Genomic DNA, 19,338 nt, shown 5'->3' with positions numbered 1-19,338 from the left:
CATCCATGTCACATATTGACTGTCTAAATCTGAAAGCAATCAACCGATCATAGGTGTCTTGCCTATATAAAAAATGTTAATATATGTGATACATCATTTACCATTCAGAAATACCCAACATCCACCATATAACTTAGTGGTACACACATATCTGCTATCTGGGCTTGGCGTCTAGAAAAATATTTATGGCATATACACATTAACCCTGCAGAAAAGTGTTTGCCTAAATTGGTAGCCTATATTTTGATCATCACAAGGCCAGCTTGAGTAACCACAAGTGTGATGACTTTCAAGTTGGAATATGTTTACCATTATCCTGCATCACATAATTTGACAACAGAGAGAGCTGATGTGAACTTAGAATGTGGGTAACCATTCACACTGGATGGTCACTGACACATTGTGCCACTGACACATTGTGCCACTCTAACCTGGAATGTGTCAGTGCATGATACCTTGGCAAGCGTGATATCACATGTAGTTATACCTTCTCATCTATTTTGATTTTGTATTTTGTTTGTGTTGTGTTTTCATTAGCACACATAGATGGAGAAGTAGGAGTAACATCATAGTTCGCTTTAGAAAAAGACACACCAATATGCTCACAATTGCATCCTTGGCTATTAGGGCAAGTATGCCAGCAATTGGCCTAGGTAGCCAATCCGGCACAGGCACAGTTAAGGGCTCAACATTTATATGCGTTATGTAAAATACCACACTGATTTTGCTATGTCCTTCCAAATGTTGATGTAGCACATGGTGACTCTCTGGGTTGCATTGTATGGCCATGCACATCATATGGACCTCTGTTCACTGGCATAGGGCTGTGAGGCCACTATACACAAGTGTAAGGTAGGTGTACAACACACACAGGCCATCCTGCACACTGTTAATATATACACTTCTTTTGGATTGTGGTAGGATGTCTAATGGTCAGTGCACTGTAGGAGCACACATACTAACAACATGTGCACACTGTTCCACATTGCTGCCTTTGTTTGGTGTTTGTTGTTCTCAAGCACATGTGCTTGGTACTTGTTGTTGATGTGCACACATATTTTGGTCATCATGATGTTGTCCAGGGTGGATTGGAGCCCCTTGTTACATTGCTTTGTGGTGATTGGCAAAAATGTTAGTTGAGATGAGAGTGTTTTGATATTTACAGTGACTGTGAAATAAAAATGTGTACACAAAGGTAGTGTTCAATAATTTATTTACATTTATGAACACTCCTTCTAAACAAAACAAAAATATGGTTATCAAGCTACTTCAGGTCTCACTGAAAAAATTCTGAACAATGTTGTTTCTTCACAGGGTCCCAAAAATTGTGGCTACATTTTGGGCTCTGTCCTAATCTTCCTCCTCATTTTCATCTGGTTCTTCCTGGTCCTCATGGCGCACGTCCTATGGGACATTTGTCCGCATATATATTGTGCATTATGGAGAACACATGGATAATTTAGCAGACAATGGGGGGAGAGCATAGGAATCTATGCCCACACATGTCCAAGCAGCAGAAGTGAGACTTTAGTACCCCGAAAGTCTGATCCACTATGCTCCTGGTTTTGCCAAGTACATAATTATATGTGTACTCTGCCCCAGTCTGGAGATGTGCACATGTGGTCATGACCCATGGCTGCAGACTATATCTTTGGTCAGCTGAAAAGGCAAGGAAAGAAGAGTCACTCAATGATCATAGTGATTGATCAACCCACATTCAAGTACATGACATTTATGTGTACTGAATGACTCATTCACATTTCTACCAGTTTTCGACACTGTTGGTTACATTTAGATTAACACTTGTAATTCCACATGTCTATTCCTGTTCCCTATGTCATCTCAAAATATAGGCATGGCCTGCTACTTTTGACAGTGCCACAATCTGACACTCACATTTGGGCAGTAGCTTAATGTGATAGGTGTTTTGTAGGTTCATTGCCACTGTAAGTGACAGTGTGTTTGTCACAATATTTTTTTTTCATCCCAAGGTAGGCTGTACCAGTACTAACCAATTTCACACTCACACATACATGTGTCCTTGCAGACCCACTAATGTTGTTGCTGCACTACCTGCCAATGATGGATCCTTTGAATTGTTCACTTCGTTTAGTGAGTGATATCTGGTTAGTACGTGTGGTGCAGTCTAAATTGGTTCCCGGGATAGTTGTACGATTTATTGTCAGCCTTCAGCTGCTGCTTTCATCAGTCAATATGTTATGGCGAACTGGGATTGACATATCGGTATGCAATGTGGGGACGTCTTAGGTAGGCCACACTGATGTTGTAACCTATATCTGTCTACCATAGATCTACACCCAATACACTGGTCTTCACATCTAAGTGTTTTACTGTAACTTGATGTGGATGATGTACCCATTTGCAATGGATCTATCACCATTGCTGTGTCAAAGTAATGTTGAGATTAGTATCCAGAGTACACTGTGGTGCCTCGTCCAGGTTGCAGTACAATATAGGTAGATGATTGTTGAATGCCATATTTGGATCTGTTGTTTTAGTGTTCGTGACTTTCATATTGATGATTTACTATGGTTTTCCTTTGGTTAATTTCCCACCAGAACAGGCGTACCAACATATTGTTTGCATCTGTCATAGTGGAAGTATACCTGAGTGTATGTCTGTATGTGTACTGTCAGTATGGCTGTGAGATATGTTGCTGTTGGACTGTTTATATCACTTTGCAAAGCTTTATAGACATTTACCCATGTCTGGGACCTACACTGACATTGGATGGCACACATGGCCTTTGTAAATTATTATTCCTGAAACTTTAAAAACCATTCAAGTATTCTGCATGTGTGACACACTTATTTACAAAAATACGTTTTCACACTAGCTTAAAAATGATGGGTTTTGACTGTCAGAATGTTGGTACACCAGTGAGGAGACAGTTATCCCGCACTTTTCATTGTGTTGGTGTATAACACATATTGGCTTTTGTGTCCTACAACATGTCTTATTGTACATCCGTTACCCAGTGCAGATGAGGCGCTCCCACTCATTTACAGAGATTGAAATGTGACAGTAGTAGTCACTGATGTTCAGTAGCTACTACCAGTGATAGAGTAGTAAGTGCATTTTAATTTAGGAACTTCATTATCTACATGTTGCAGTGCGTCAGAGCACCTATGTGGACAGGGGACAAAGGCCCAGATATATAGAAATGTGACACTGTGCAGTGCAGCAAGTAAATCATTAGCACTGCACTGCCTCAATGAGAAAGGACAGTGTAGGACATATTTGACACCATACAGCACAGCCCTGAATTTTATAACTGCACTGGTGCACAATGGATAGCTTAGCACGAAGACAGGTAGAATTACAACATGGGGATTGAGAGGCTCCATTTCATGTGAGATTTACTTTGTGCATGATGGGCCACCTTCATGCACACATTAACATTTGGAGGCCTGATTGTCTAAGTCTATGTGCCATGGACTGCACCACACATAAGTGTGTTGGATGATTCAAGTAATTTTCTCATGGGACACATGACCTGGGGAGGGCAATTGATTCAATGTATTTCACAGTTTACCTGGTGTGGGACATATGACATGCTGCCTGAACCATGAAAGTTGCATGTGGACCCACAGACAATAGTCACAGAAGCCCTTCCTTGCACACAGTGATGCAACACAGCATGTTTTATAGTGACGCATTGCTCAGGTTCTTCAAACATTGATAGGCACACACAAGGGCATTACTAGGAATCGGCGTAGTGCAGCTCTGCACGCCTTTCTACTGAGCCTTTCTACTGAGCTGCCACATGCCAATTAAAAAGGGCAGAAATGCACTGTATTTAATAGATACAGTGCATTTCTGTCCTTCGCCCACGCTGGGGCACAAAATGCTGCCTAGTGCCAATACAGACACTCATGCACCATGGTGCACAGGTGTCTCCATTATTAGCAGGATTGTGTTGTGCAGGAAGGGAAAACTTCCTGCACAAATTCAATCCAGAGAGACAGATTCCTCTTTTTAGGTGTGCTGCAGAATGCAGCACACATGGAAAGAGAAACAATGAGGAGATATAAAGATATTTCTCCATGTTGTTCCTGCCCTCAGGAGGCATACAGCTGTGGCACAGTCCTAGGTTTATTGATTTTTGAACATCTGGGTTTACATCAATACCCATTGGTGTTGCGTGGAAACACCAACCGCAGCACCCATGGTACGCCTTCCTCATGCAGTGTAAGGCAATACAGCAAATTTCCCAGAATTGCCTTACACCATATCTATGAGGACATGAAAACCCACGCTATGAGTGGCCTTGTAGATATGGGTCTGCGTTGTGTGCTTCTGGTATTTCACAGAAAGTGCATGGGGCTTGTAAATATGCCCCACAGTGGCTTAGCATATCTTAACATGTGTGACTTGTAGGTTTGCATTGCACATGTGACTTGATGAATGGTTTCAGTATGAGGCACACCCCTGCAAGATATGCATTGTCTCAGGTAGGAAACAGAGACAAGAATTAGCAAACCCATGGCATAGTTCAGCTTGCCAAAGTGCTTTCAGTATGTTCTGTTTATATACCCGTGCCAATGCATAATTTCTTATGCCTGGGTTGCCGATGCATAGGAATTTTGATGGATTTATGGCTTTACATGTTGCTTTTTAATGATGAATCACTTTTCCCTAAACTCATAAATATTACTGCGTTCATTTTACATTGGATTTTACAAAGGAACACCTACCTTGCAAGTATTTAAATTTGTGTGATGCAGCCAGTCCAGGTGCAGAAATCGTCCAACACAGGCCTACGAAAAGTTACACATTGTCCTAGATGTGTCACCTTGTAAATATGGAGTACTGACAGTGGCGCCAAAAATAATAAAGCATTGGCGGCACAAGCTCCTTGTAAATATGCCCCATAGTCTTTACTCCTTTGAACACACTATAACCTGTATTGTTGTATGTGCTAAACAATGTTAATTTGCACTTACGACACCAGGGTTAAAAGATAAACTTGTTGATGTTCCTTGCGCATGTAAGAAATCAAGGCCCATACTTAACAAAAAGAGGCGCATCAGCCATAATGCACAATTTTTCCTGCCCCCCCCCCACTGGCACCTAACAACACTATGATTGTGTCATATTTATAATATGGTGCACCATGGCGGCTGTTAGCTCAATAGTGTCAGCATTTTTTATGCTATTGTGGAGCTTTGCTACACTAGCCTAAACATTTTTGACGTTAGTGCAGCAAAGCGCAAGGAGGCCCATAGGTTACTACAGAGCATCACTTTAACACCTGCTCTGAACAGGCATTAGAAATTATGCCAGAAATGTTGCAGTGAAATCTTTTAAATTTCACTGCACCATTTTTGCGGGACTCGTAGTGCCGGTACGCTCCCCTTGCATACATTATGCCTGGCGCAGGCATAATATGGTGCAAGGGGTTACTAAGTGGCTCAATGCATGCATTGTGCCACTTTGTAAATATGGTGTGGCAGAAAAGCCAGTTTAGCGCTACCTTAGTGTAGAAACAAAATGCTGCTATGGCTCTTGAATATGCCCCAAATATCTTGGTAGCAGAGGTTTGCACTCTGTCCAAGTTGGGACCACAATCCTTGTCAGGGCAACTAAGATGCACACTAAAAGTTTATCTGTGCTCACCCTCTGGTAGCTTGGCACAGAGCAGTCAGGCTAAGCTAAAGAGGCAATGTGTAAAGTATTGTGCACAAACACAGTAACAGAGTGAAAATACCACAAAAGGACTCCATGTCAGTTTAAAAGAATAGCCAATATTTATCTGAGTAAAAGAAGACCAAAATGACAAAAATTCCAACATACACAAGTCAAGCTATTAATTTTCAAAGATTAAATCAAAATGCAGTTCCTGGAAGACAATAGTTCCAACCAGGGCTATCTGGTTGTGCTGAGCTGAGGCAAATCCAAAAATGCAGCCAGACCACGATGGAGCACGGGCCAGGTACAGGAGCAATGCAAACCTGGTGACAGTCCCTTAGTTGCGTCGAAGCTTGGTGATGGTGCGTTGATCCAGAGGAGACAATGTACCACACTTGCAGGCAATGCATCGTTTCCTGATTGGTAACGTTGATGAGTCGATGTCCAGAAGTGATGAGTACTGGTTCCAATGTGTCCAAGCCTCATCGGCCAAGCCGGAGCTGCATTATAAGTTGGGGTCGCTGCATCACGCAGTTGGAGAGCAGTGTCTGTGGCTTCGGTGCAGGCAGTGGCAAAGAGGTGGTTCTGCAGCAGGATGTGTCGGTTTCAAGTAACACACCGGTGTTGTTGCAGTTCTTGTGTTTCACTAGCACACTAACCTCCAAGGGCCCAGGACTGGATTTGGCACCACTTGGCAGAGCAGGACTCACAACAGAGGAGACAAGGTGATGTCTTTGATATCCCTGAGACTTTAGAAACAGGAGGCAAGCTCTATCATGCCCTTGGAGAAACTTTATATTGCAGGATGTAGATGGTTAGATCCAGTCCTCTCACTCCCAGAAAGGAAGTAGCAGGCAGCAGGCCAAAAACAGCACAGCAAACAAAAAAGTGGCAGCCCCCCTGACAGCACAGCGGTCCTTCTTCCTGGTAGAATGTCCTCAGACCAGAAGAGTTCTGAGTACATGGAATTAGAGGCCCAGTACATATACCCAAAAAGGCCTTTGATTTAGGGGTAACTTCAAAAGTTTTCTCTGAAGTGCACATAGATCCTTTTCAACCCAGCCGTGGCTCCAGACTACCAGTAGGGGGTAATCAGCTCTTTGTATGAGGGCAGGACCCAACCTATTCCGATATAAATGTGAACTGCCTCGCGCTCTCTCTGCCCAGGACAACTATCAGTATACAGCTGAATGCAGATGTATCACATGTCACTCCCAGCCCTTCCTGTATTTGGCTGTCTGGAGAATGCACAAATGTAGTTTTCACCTAAACCCAGACAAGTATTCAGAGACAGGCATAGGCACAGAATGGTTAAAGTAAGAAAATGCCATCTTTCTTAAAGTGGCATTTTCAGTTGCCAGGTCAAAATGGCAGTGTAAACTACACACACAGGCTCTTCAATGGAAGGCCTGAGACATGCTTGAACGGCTACTGTAGTGGGTGGCACAACCAGTGCTGCATGCCCACTAGTAGCATTTGACTTACAGACTCTGGACACACATAGTGCACTTTTACTAGGGACTTACTAGTAAATCAAATATGCCAATCATGGAAAAGCAAATGTTACCATGTTTTAAAAACAGAGCACATGCACTTCAGCACTTGTCAACAGTGAAACAGTGCACAGAGTCCTAAAGCCAACAAAAACAGGGTTGGAAGAAGAGGAGGAAGGTAAAAAAGTCTAAGAATGACCCTGAAGAAATGGGCTTTTTCCAAAAGTACATATACCTCGATTCCCTAGGCATCATGCTCCTCTTTTGTTGGTACATATGATTTAAACTCTCTTGAACACACTTTAGCCTGAATGGTCTTATGGATCTCATTTTGTTTTAACAAGCTAAGGTTTTCAAATATTTGTAATAATTTTAACTAGGTTATGATACTTTTTTTTTCTTTTTACATATTTGTTGTGAATACATTGTGAAGATTTTCTTTAATCAGGCAGTGCATTTTTTATTTGAATTGATATATCTTTATCCTTTCAGAAATGCAACATAAGTTTTCATTATCTGCTACTGATGGTCCAAGCATGATCTTTTCTGTAACACATTTCCTAATTGTTTTTCTGTTACTTTACCACTTATTAAAATCCATCTCTGATTGAGAGTTGTGCATAAATGCTATCAATGCTTCTTCACAAGTAGTTTTTAAATTCTATAATTACACAACACAAGTGAGGTCAATTTACTTTTGGTAGTAATGATTGATTTGTTGGAACAAGTCACTTTAAACACTTGGAGGAAAATATCGTTATCATACATTTCTGGTTGGCTCCCTGTTAACCTATATCAAACAATTTTTTTTCTCTGGTTTAACTGTCTATGGGCACCACATAATTAATTTAAAGTCAAACTATTAGATTCTCAATTGTGGTGGCATTGGAATTTAAATGATGGTTCATTGAAACATGTAATGTTTGATTGTTCTATGATCTCAGACATTTGGAAAGATGTGTGAGACATTATTAAGAAAATACTTCAGATTTCTAATGATCTCTTCTATGACATGTGCATCTGTAAATCATTTGCTCTGACTACTAAATTATCTGATATACTTAACAAATAGTTTGACTTCCTATTATCTTTATCCATCATATCTATTTCACTAATTGTAAAAGTGCCTCTTTTTTTTTAATCAATTTACACTTGGTGGTCCTGGAAAACATTTATTTAAAAAGGAGCCCATACTACTTCTTCGTTTCAATTGTTCTGGAAACCTGATGATTATTATATTGCATTGCATTTATAATGTTCACTACTTAGTTATATAGATTATTCCAATCTAACTATGCCATATCTTCTATATAAAATTGAACTTGTTTATTTCCTTCTTTTTCAGTTCTGTTCAGTTCATGAACAAATTTCTGAAGTTTTTAACTTTTACTGGTACAGTCTTATTTGAATAGATTATTTTTGATGATCTTACTTCAAACTGCACTTTTATGTATTCTTTTATGGAATGTATTTTTCATTTTGAAAATGTTAATACAAATATTTTGAAATAAAATGAAAGAACACACATAGCAAGTTACAATATTAGGAAATATCCACCTCTCAGATTACAGTGAAATCGCCTGGAAAGTACTGAGTAGCAAGAAAGAGGTTATGGGCACTGATCTGCACTTGTTCCCACCAGTAAGCTTAAACAGTAAAGGTATGTCCAGAAAGTAGATCTGTAGTCCCCTTATATTCAAAAGCTTTCCATATCAAGAATGCAAAATTGCAGAGGTGCACAGACCGCCAGTCAAGATGGCGCCTGAAGACGGAGCTCTGTGCATGGTCAGGCAAGTTTTGATTGCCGGCACAGTTTTTTCGACATTTCATGGTGGAATGAACATATAACATATCACTGGACGATTTGGTGAGCACTATAAACTATTTGGATGTCGCCTTTGCTCCTTTTCATGACTTTAATATGATTTTCAAAATTCTCCTCACGGCGGCGGCCATCTCTACTTTTTTTTTTTCACTAATCTAAGGTGTTCACCTGACTGGACTTTTTTATGCTTTTTCAGTGAGTGAATTATTCTTCCCTCACATGAGCCAAGTAACTTCCACTGTTTCAACAATATATATACGGAGTTCCTGTACTGCTCTCTTCCTTAATGAAGGTTTTTTGCATCATATGGGCAAATTAAAGAAAATTAAGCCTTTGTTACAACAGTTATCACCCACTGATAAACTCTCTCAGTTTTTAAAGCTTGATACTTGTGCTGCATCATCTTCCTTTACTACATCAAAGATGTCTTCATCATCTTCTTATTCACCTAAAATCTCACAGACTATTTCTACAACTACTTATAAGAGAGTCAAACAAGACCTGCCTTCTCCTGTAAAATTTCCTCCACAGTTTTCTCTTGAACTTGTGCTTGGCGAAATATGTGCATTACAAATGGTCTCAAATGGAAGTGAGAGTTTCTGAATTGGAACAAAGAGTAAGTGGTGTACAGGATGAAATAAATAAAATTAAAGTTTTGGAGAAGGAAGTGGCAACATTGAAGATACTCTCTGAGGATTTGGAAAATCGAAATAGACTAAGTAAACTTCGCCTTAATGGATTACCCGAAGGTCTAGAAAGAAATTACCCAATTTCATTTTTTACTTCACTCTTGCCACAGTTAGTGGGCTTACCATCTTCTACAATATTGAATATTCAGAGGGCACACCATTTAGGCCATGGTCCCCAGAACTCTTCTTCTTTATCTAACCAAGAGGAGTGATTATTTTCTTTTATTTTCTTTCTTGAATTTACTGACTTACTAAGAGTTCTTAATGCAGCCAAATACAAAAAGCTAATTTCCTGGCAAGGAAGTAAGATTTTCATTTCACAAAATGTTTAAAAACGCTACAGCAGCCACAAGAAAATAATTTGGGGATCTTCGCCAACAACTCCATGATTTGGGAGCTCATTTTGGATTATTCTAACCCTGGTTGTCTTCATTCACTTCTCCTGTAGCTCTTTGGGATTTTCTATGAATGCATTCTATAAATTCTATGGAAACAGCTGGCCCTTCTACAAGTTGATTGCATGACTTGTTCATTTTAGCATGCCTGTTGTATGTTCTTATATATTGATATGCAGCTGATGGTCTTATGTCTTATTTGTTAATATATTTGTTTCTTTTTTACAGGTTCCTGGTGTTTTTTGTATTATTACCTTTGCTCATATCATTCGTCCTTTGGTGTGTTCTATTTCCTTACTGTGCTGTCTTCACCATGTGCTGTCACTACACCTACCCTACTGTTCATTCATGTCAAGTGTGTCTTTACAGTCGTCATCATTTGCATTTGTGCTGTCTTTTATTTAAAAAAATAAATAAATCTATATTTTCTCTTATTGTTTTCCCTTACCTTTTATTTCCCTTTGCTATCCTTGTTCCCTAAATCTTATATGCTCTTCAGTTGAATATTTCACAAGACCTTTCATCGGTATATATGGTTATACGATGTAAAATTCAGAGTTATTTCTTGGAATGTCAAGGGTTTTATTAATCCATAAAAAAAGGCAGAGATTTTTATCCAATTTAGCTAAATACAATCCATACTTGGTCCTCTCACATGGGACCCATTTAACTGATCCTGTAGCAACGAGGTTGGTTGGGTAATGTTTTTACATCACCTGATCAGATGACAGATGGCTCTTTGTGAAACTAATTATTAGTGGGGTTACATTGACTATTGGTAACATTTATGGTCCTATTCAATCAGATTATCTTTTTTGGCCTAGTGTTACTAAACAATGTATGAAATATGATGATGATTTTTTTCTCCTTTGAGGGGATTGTAATCAAATAATTGATCCTTTTATAGATAGACAATCCACAGGTAAATTTTCTCCTCACAAAATGCATAAACTGTTTAAGGCAGTTCTATCGCAATGTAATTTAGTTGATTCATGGAGAATATGTTATCCTGATAATAGGGATTTTTCATTTTATTCTCCATCACATGGCTCCTTACCTAGACTTGATCATATCTTTATTTCAAAATCACTTTTCCAAAACCTTATTAGCTCCTCCATTGAACCCATTGTTAAATCTGACCATGCTCCAGTTATTACAGATTTTGATCTACTCCCAGTACACCCCAAGTCCAATAGATGGAGATTTAACAACTCTTTGTTGCTTGATTCTAATATTTCCTCATCTTTTATTGCCTTTGCTGAAGAATTCTTCAAAATCAATGAGGATTCTCATATCTCCCTGCAAGTGTTAAGGGATTCATTTAAAGCTGCAGTTCATGGAACTATAATTGATTTTGTTTCTAACAAGAAAAAAGCTTATAAAAAGCAACATGAATCTCTACAAAAATTGAACATTTAGAGCATCTATATTATTCTTCATCTTCTCCCTTTAATTTATGAGAACTCATTCAAGCAAAATTACATTTTAATAAAATCTCTCTGAATAAAGCTTCCTCCTTTCTCCTACGCAGTAGTGCCCAGTATTATGGGGGTTGAAATAGAATGGCAAAACATCTTGCAAATTATTAAAAAGTTTGAAAGCAACATCACACATTGCAATCTATAAGTACTGATACAGGTGAATCTCTTTTTAAAGAAGATGATATTTTAGCTGAATTTGTCAAATATTATCAAACTCTTTATACTTCTGAGTTGACCCATGCTCCTTACAGATAGATGAATATTTAAAGACAGTTCCAAAACCTAATAAGACTTTAATTGATTTTTCTTCTCTTGAATTAAATACATTATTAGCCTTATTTCTTGATCCCCTTTTACCTGCAATGAGAGGTAAGAAACCAACCACAATTGTCAATGGTAGACTTCCATCTGATAACACTAGAACATTCTTTAATGTACTTAGAAAAGCATCCACTCTTTCATACTCTTTAGCAGCAATCTCCATAGACGCTGAGAAAGCGGTTGACCGAGTAGACTGGTGTTTTTTATTAAAAGCCTTATCTTGGCATCATTTAGATCCCCATTTCATTTTGTTTATTTCTTTGCTTTATCATTCTCCAATGGCATCGGTCTTCGTTAATGGAAAATTGTCTAGATATTTTTCTTTACGTCGTGGCGTTCGTCAAGTTTGTCCACTATCTCCTCTCCTATTTATTTTAGCCCTAGAACCCTTTTTTTCCTATATTAGAAACAATATTAAATATGGTGAGGAACATTTAAAACTATCTTCACATGCAGATGCCATACTTTTATATATTTTGAACTCTGAACTCTCAATACCGACTCTACTCCAGGAGATAGCAGATTTCTCCTTTATCTCAGCATATAAGATAAATTCAGACAAAACTGAAATCCTCCCTCTAACTAAATTTTGCTTTAGACAACCGTTTGCTATCACCGGCTTTCATTGGAATATGTCTAAGATGAAATGCTTCGGTTTTTGGTTTACCTCTTTCATTAAAACGTCCATTAAAGCAAATATATCTGATTCTTCAGAGAAGATTGATAGATCCCCTATATTATGGAATCCCTTATATTTATCCTGGTGGGGTTGTCTTGACTCCATCAAAATGATGGTTTCTCCCATCATTCTTTGTATTCTATCCATGATTCCGATCCCTCTACCCGCTACTTTTTTCAAACAACTTGATTCAAGATTATCTAAGTTCCTTTGGAACAATAAGAAACCTAGAATGTCATCTTTGTTATTCTAAACTGGAAGGTGGAGCCAACTTCCCTGATTTCTGACTTTATCATAAATCTTTTTGTTTATAGCAAGCTTCTAGGTGGATTTCCTTGTCAAGTTCTCCGTTTACACCCTTACGGTTGTAAATTCAGTGTTCTTTTCTTCTAGTGTTTTCTCCTCAAGAGGTGGTGTCCTTTGCTAATAATGTTTCGACTATCTATTCCCCGCTTCTTAAACATACTCGTGCTCTTCTACATGCTCACTATTTATCTCTATTTGTCACCTATTCCTCTTTACTAAATTCCCCTCTTTGACATAAAAATCTCATTACTATTAATAAATAATCTGGGGCATATTTATACTCCGTTTGCGCCGAAATTGCGTCGTTTTTTTCGACGCAAATTCGACGCAAAACTAACGCCATATTTATACTTTGGCGTTAGACGCGTCTAGCGCCAAAGTTCATGGAGTTAGCGTCATTTTTTGGCGTGAACACCTTCCTTGCGTTAATGAGATGCAAGGTAGGCGTTCCCGTCTTAAAAAATGACTCCCAGGCATGTGCGTGGTATTTATACTCCCGGGCAAAAATCACGCCCGGGAGTGGGCGGGGCAAAAAACCCCGCATTTTCGCCTGAATTTAACGCCTGGGTCAGGGCAGGCGTTAAGGGACCTGTGGGCTCAGAATGAGCCCAGAGGTGCCCTCCCCTGCCCCCAGGGACACCCCCTGCCACCCTTGCCCACCTCAGGAGGACACCCAAGGATCGAGGGACCCATCCCAGGGAAGAAAAGGTAAGTTGTGGTAAGTATATATATATATTTTTTTTTGTGGCATAGGGGGGCCTGATTTGTGCCCCCCTACATGCCACTATGCCCAATGACCATGCCCAGGGGACAGAAGTCCCCTGGGCATGGCCATTGGGCAAGGGGGCATGACTCCTGTCTTTGCTAAGAGAGGAGTCATGTTAATGGGGGATGGGCGTCGTAAAAAAATGGCGCAAATCAGGTTAAGGCGATTTTTATGACTCAACCTGACTTGCCCCATTTTGAGACGCCCGTACGCCATTTTCCCCAACGCCGGCGCTGCCTGGTGTACGTGGTTTTTTTCCACGCACACCAGGCAGCGCCGGTCGGCTAACGCCGGCTAACAGCATTCTATAAATACGGCGCCCGCATGGCGCTTCAGAATCTCGTTAGACGGCGCAAATTTTTTTGACGCTAAACTGCGTTAGCGCAGTTTAGCGTCAAAAAGTATACATATGGCCCTCTGTATTTTCGAAATGTTGGAGGCGAAAAAGGTATAGCATGGTTCAAAGACGTATTTTCCAATGACTCCACTTTCTTTTTCAGACTTCCAACAACTATTTAGTTGCCCTAGCTCTTTCATGCCTAAATTTCTCCTCTTATCAATATTAGTCTTGATACCCTATTTTAATTGCCAACTTTCCCTCCTTCTTCAACATTGCATTCTTCTTTGTCTTTCCTTCTTACCTCTTTTCCCAAGGCATCAAATATTCATAAACGTTTTCATTCTCCTCATTTGACAAGATGTAAATCTAAAATTGAATCTCATTGGGAATTGGATTTGGGATGTACCTGGACTATTCCTTTCTGGGGCAAGATATGACATAGGTCATATAAAATATCTACATCAACTTCTACTTCACAATCACTGTTTTTTCTCTAACATAGATTATTTTTTACCCCCTCCAACACAGCTACATTTTCTATATCCTCAACTTCAAATTGTTGGTCATGTGGTATCCAAAATGGGGATCTTATGTATATCCTCTTCAAATGTCCTCCTACTGCCTCCTTTTGAGGAAAAGTTTGGCGTCAGCTCACTTCAATTTTTCATTTGCAATCCCAATTCTCTCCTGTGCTCTTCTTAGGTAGTTAATCTGAGAATATTGCTTCAGATGGTGATATCTTAATGCTGTTAGATCTTATGGTAGTTTTAGCCTTTTAACGAATTACCCTCAGTTGGAAAATTTCCTCCAATATTTCCTGTAAAGCTTGCTGGTATAATGTTTGCCATTACAACAGGCTGTATACTAAATTTACCTCTTATGCTGCCCATCAATTAATCAAGATATGTATTGGTTACCTTTGACTGCTTATCTTGATACTGTTTGTTGGAAAATGGATTAGAGTTAAGGGCAGGTAAGTACCTACACTTATCAATAGGCCACTAACCTCCACTTGGGTCCAGCTATGTCTCAATAAATTAAACCCAGCTCAACCCTTGGTAGCTTGGCAACAAGTGACAAGGCTTAACTTAGGAGACAATTGTGTAAAGCGTTTAAAAATCACAAAACAGTAAATAAATAGAACACAAAACACAATCAAAATGCAACACCAATCTATAAAAATAGATTATATTTTTATCTTTAAAATCACACCAAAACGAATAAAATCGGATAGGAGGAACCGAAGATATGAATTTTCAAAGAATTAATGCTTTTTAGCGCTTAGAAACAACTAGCGCCAATCTGGTCATCTGGGCGCACCTCGATTTAGGCAAAGTCATAGTTTGAGGCCAAACGCAATGGAGCCCTGCTCGGCTACAGCTCGCGGGAGTACTCGGTCAAAAGTTAACCTTCGGACTTAGTCGTTTTCTTGAACATTTTCTTCAGTGGGACAAAGTCGCCAGTCCAATCTGACCCTCTGGAACTCTTCCTCGGATTCGCATAGCGGAAGCCCTCTGTGGAGATTTTTACCGTCAGACTTAGTCGTTTTTTCGAGATGAAAATCCTTTGACCTGAGCAAACCTGAATCTTGATCCAACGTCCCTGGAGCACTCTTCGGATACACTGCCTGGGAGGTTCCGGTCAACTTTCTCTGTTGGGACTTAGTCACTTTTTCAGAGATTTTCTTCACCAGGATGAACCTGCAAGTCAGGCCGGGTCGCAGTTGAGACAAGCCGGCTAGAGTTGCCGCGGCAGGTCGGTCCCTTTATGGAGCTTTTTTCAAAAAGTTCTCCAAACTTCTCCAAACTTCTGACTCTTTTTCCAGATGTTCTTTTAAGGTTTAAAGGTTCTTTTGAGGGACACCACTCACCCCAAGGTTCCAGAAGCTCTGAGATGCTTCTTAAGGGTGCAGACTACAACTCCCAGAATGCACCTGGTGCAAACTCCAAATTGGCAACTGGACAGTGGTCAGCTGGTCAGTTTCTTCAGAAGTTGGTGCAGGGGACTCTAGTTAGCAGGTTTTCACCTGTAGCAAACAGGGAGTCCCTCCTTGAACCAGTTGAATCCAGGCAAAGTCCTTCTTGTGGTGAAGCCTAAGTGTGCAGCTGGTGAAGTCCTCCAGAGTGCAGTGTCCAGGCGAAGGTCAGTGGTCCAGCAGGGCAGTTTTTCTTCTACTGTAGTCCCACATTGTTGAAATCTGGTAGGGATCTGAGGTGTGGGTGCAGGTCTGTCAGTTTTATCCTTGGTCCTTGGTGTAAAACAAGGGAGTCCTGGTTCTCCAATCAAGTGCAGTGTCCTTCCCCCTGTGATGACCACTTCCTAGGAAGTCTGACAATAATCAATCCCAAGGAGCATCATTCCATAAAAATCCATCATGGCTGAAAGGGATTTTTGGAGGATACATCAGGCTGAGCCCATCCACTGGTGTTGCTAAAAATCTTAAACAGACCCTTCTCCTGCCCGCTCCTAATCTGATCGGAGGGGCACCTAATTGTCTGGGTTTGCCGAATGTGAGTCAATTGCTCGGTTGCTCCAAATGCCCTTTCCTGCCTTTGAAGACCAGTTTGGCAGCCCTCCCCCTTCCTGCTTCTCTATCTGCTGAGGGAAGATCTCCTCACACAGGCACATTCCCTTGTGCGGTTCAGCCCAGGCTACTTCACACCTCACCATGGCAGCCTCGCCAGACTGCCAGAGGCTGGCCAATCAGAGCAAAGCACTACAGGGCTGAAATTAGCAACTTTTTAAGTAGAGTTTAAAACTCTTTACCTGAACAAGTCATATGAAATCCAACAATTGTAAGTTATGGGATTTATTATAACAATTAATTTGACACCAAACTTGATGTGTCTGACACTTAAGGGGACTTTATAAATTAAAATAAAATCTCCCCATTCTAGCCTTTAAAGGCCATTCACTACAACGAGGGAAAACAAATTTGGCTGTTTTACCTTACCAGGGCTTATAAAACTATTTTTATAAGGTCCCTGCTCATAGTAACATGACACCCAACCCTAAGGGCACATACGGCACACCTTAGCAGTTACTTATATATAGAAATAAGGTAGTATAAGACTTTGGAAATACTTTTCATTCCAAAGTCGAATATGCATGTCACTTTATTTTAAAAGCAGCCAGCAAGGCAGGCCTGCCTTCAAAATGACACTGGGCATCTCAGCAGTGCACCAATGGGTGCACTACCTATGCTGGGGTCCCTAACCCTACATGCCCTACCATATACTAGGGACTTATAATTAGGTTGACATAGCCAATTATAATTAACCTAATTTGCATACTGATTTTACACAGAGCAGAGGCCCTGGAACTAGTTAGCAGTACCCAGGGCACCATTACAGTCAGGAAAGCAACAGCAAAATTTGAAAAATGGGGGCAAAAAGTTAGGGGACCCCTGCAATCAGCCCTGTTTTCTCACACTGTTGCTTGCAGATCTACTAATTGTACATTTTCTGAAAATGTCATGCCACCATAAATGGTTTGCTTTCTTTGTTAGTGATTTACTTCATCTCAAATATCATTATGGGGCATATTTATACTCCGTTTGCGCCGAATTTGCGTCGTTTTTTTCGACGCAAATTCGACGCAAAACTAACTCCATATTTATACTTTGGCGTTAGACGCGTCTAGCGCCAAAGTTCATGGAGCTAGCGTCATTTTTTTGCGTGAACACCTTCCTTGCGTTAATGATATGCAAGGTAGGCGTTCCCGTCTTAAAAAATGACTGCGATGCATATGCGTCGTATTTATACTCCCGGGCAAAAATGACGCCCGGGAGTGGGCGGGACTAAAAAACCCGCATTTGCGCCGGATTTTAGCGCCTGGGTCAGGGCAGGCGTTAAGGGACCTGTGGGCTCAGAATGAGCCCAGAGGTGCCCTCCCAAGCCCCCAGGGACACCCCCTGCCACCCTTGCCCACCCCAGGAGGACACCCAAGGATGGAGGGACCCATCCCAGGGAAGAAAAGGTAAGTTGTGGTAAGTATTTTTTTGTAATTTTTTTTTGTGGCATTGGAGGGCCAGATTTGTGCCCCCCTACATGCCACTATGCCCAATGACCATGCCCAGGGGACAGAAGTCCCCTGGGCATGGCCATTGGGCAAGGGGGCATGACTCCTGTCTTTGCTAAGACAGGAGTCATGTTAATGGCGTCTGGGCGCCAAAAAAAAATGGCGCAAATCGGGTTAAGACGATTTTTTTGCCTAAGCCTGACTTGCCCCATTTTTGGACGCCCAAACGCCATTTTTCCCTACGCCGGCGCTGCCTGGTGTACGTGGTTTTTTTTCACGCACACCAGGCAGCGCCGGTCGGCTAACGCCGGCTAACGCCATTCAATAAATACGGCGCCCGCATGGCGCTTCAGAATGGCGTTAGCCGGCGCTAATTTTTTGGGCGCAAAACTGCATTAGCGCAGTTTTGCGTCAAAAAGTATAAATATGGCCCTATATGGTTTTTTTTATAACGTTTTTTTTTTTGTTTTTAGTATAAATTGTATCTTTAGCAAAACAAAATGATGATGGACGGAGTGCTGACAATGCAAACACTCACCCCCAGTCACAGATCTGGGTTTAATCCATCGTTTTTTTGCTGCCCATGCCCTTCCAGTTTGGACCCAGCCATATGCAAATCAGTCTTGACCCTGTTCCCTATGGGAACAGTCCAGCCCGAACTGCCAGGCCAGGTCTTCCCTGGACTGGAAACAAGCATCCTGGGACCGGTTTCGGGGTTTCACCCCTCATCAGCCAGGCTAGCTTGAATCCAGTGGCATGGGAAGCATGGGACCCACGTCTGGGCATACCCTTCCCACTTAGGGCGACATTAGCAAAACAAAATGATGATGGACGGAGTGCTGACAATGCAAACACTCACCCCCAGTCACAGATCTGGGTTTAATCCATTGTTTTTTTGCTGCCCATGCCCTTCCAGTTTGGACCCAGCCATATGCAAATCAGTCTTGACCGTGTTCCCTATGGGAACAGTCCAGCCCGAACTGCCAGGCCAGGTCTTCCCTGGACTGGAAACAAGCATCCTGCGACCGGTTTCGGGGTTTCACCCCTCATCAGCCAGGCTAGCTTGAATCCAGTGGCATGGGAAGCATGGGACCCACGTCTTGGCATACCCTTCCCACTTAGGGTGACATTAGCAAAACAAAATGATGATGGACGGAGTGCTGACAATGCAAACACTCAACCCCAGTCACAGATCTGGGTTTAATCCATCGTTTTTTTGCTGCCCATGCCCTTCCAGTTTGGACCCAGCCATATGCAAATCAGTCTTGACCCTGTTCCCTATGGGAACAGTCCAGCCCAAACTGCCAGGCCAGGTCTTCCCTGGACTGGAAACAAGAATCCTGGGACCGGTTTCGGGGTTTCACCCCTCAT

The sequence above is a fragment of the Pleurodeles waltl genome, chromosome 11, assembly GCF_031143425.1.
Source record: "Pleurodeles waltl isolate 20211129_DDA chromosome 11, aPleWal1.hap1.20221129, whole genome shotgun sequence".
In the NCBI taxonomy this organism is placed as follows: Eukaryota; Metazoa; Chordata; class Amphibia; order Caudata; family Salamandridae; genus Pleurodeles; species Pleurodeles waltl.
The sequence above is the reverse complement of the archived record's forward strand: the minus strand, read 5'-3'. Positions refer to the sequence as shown.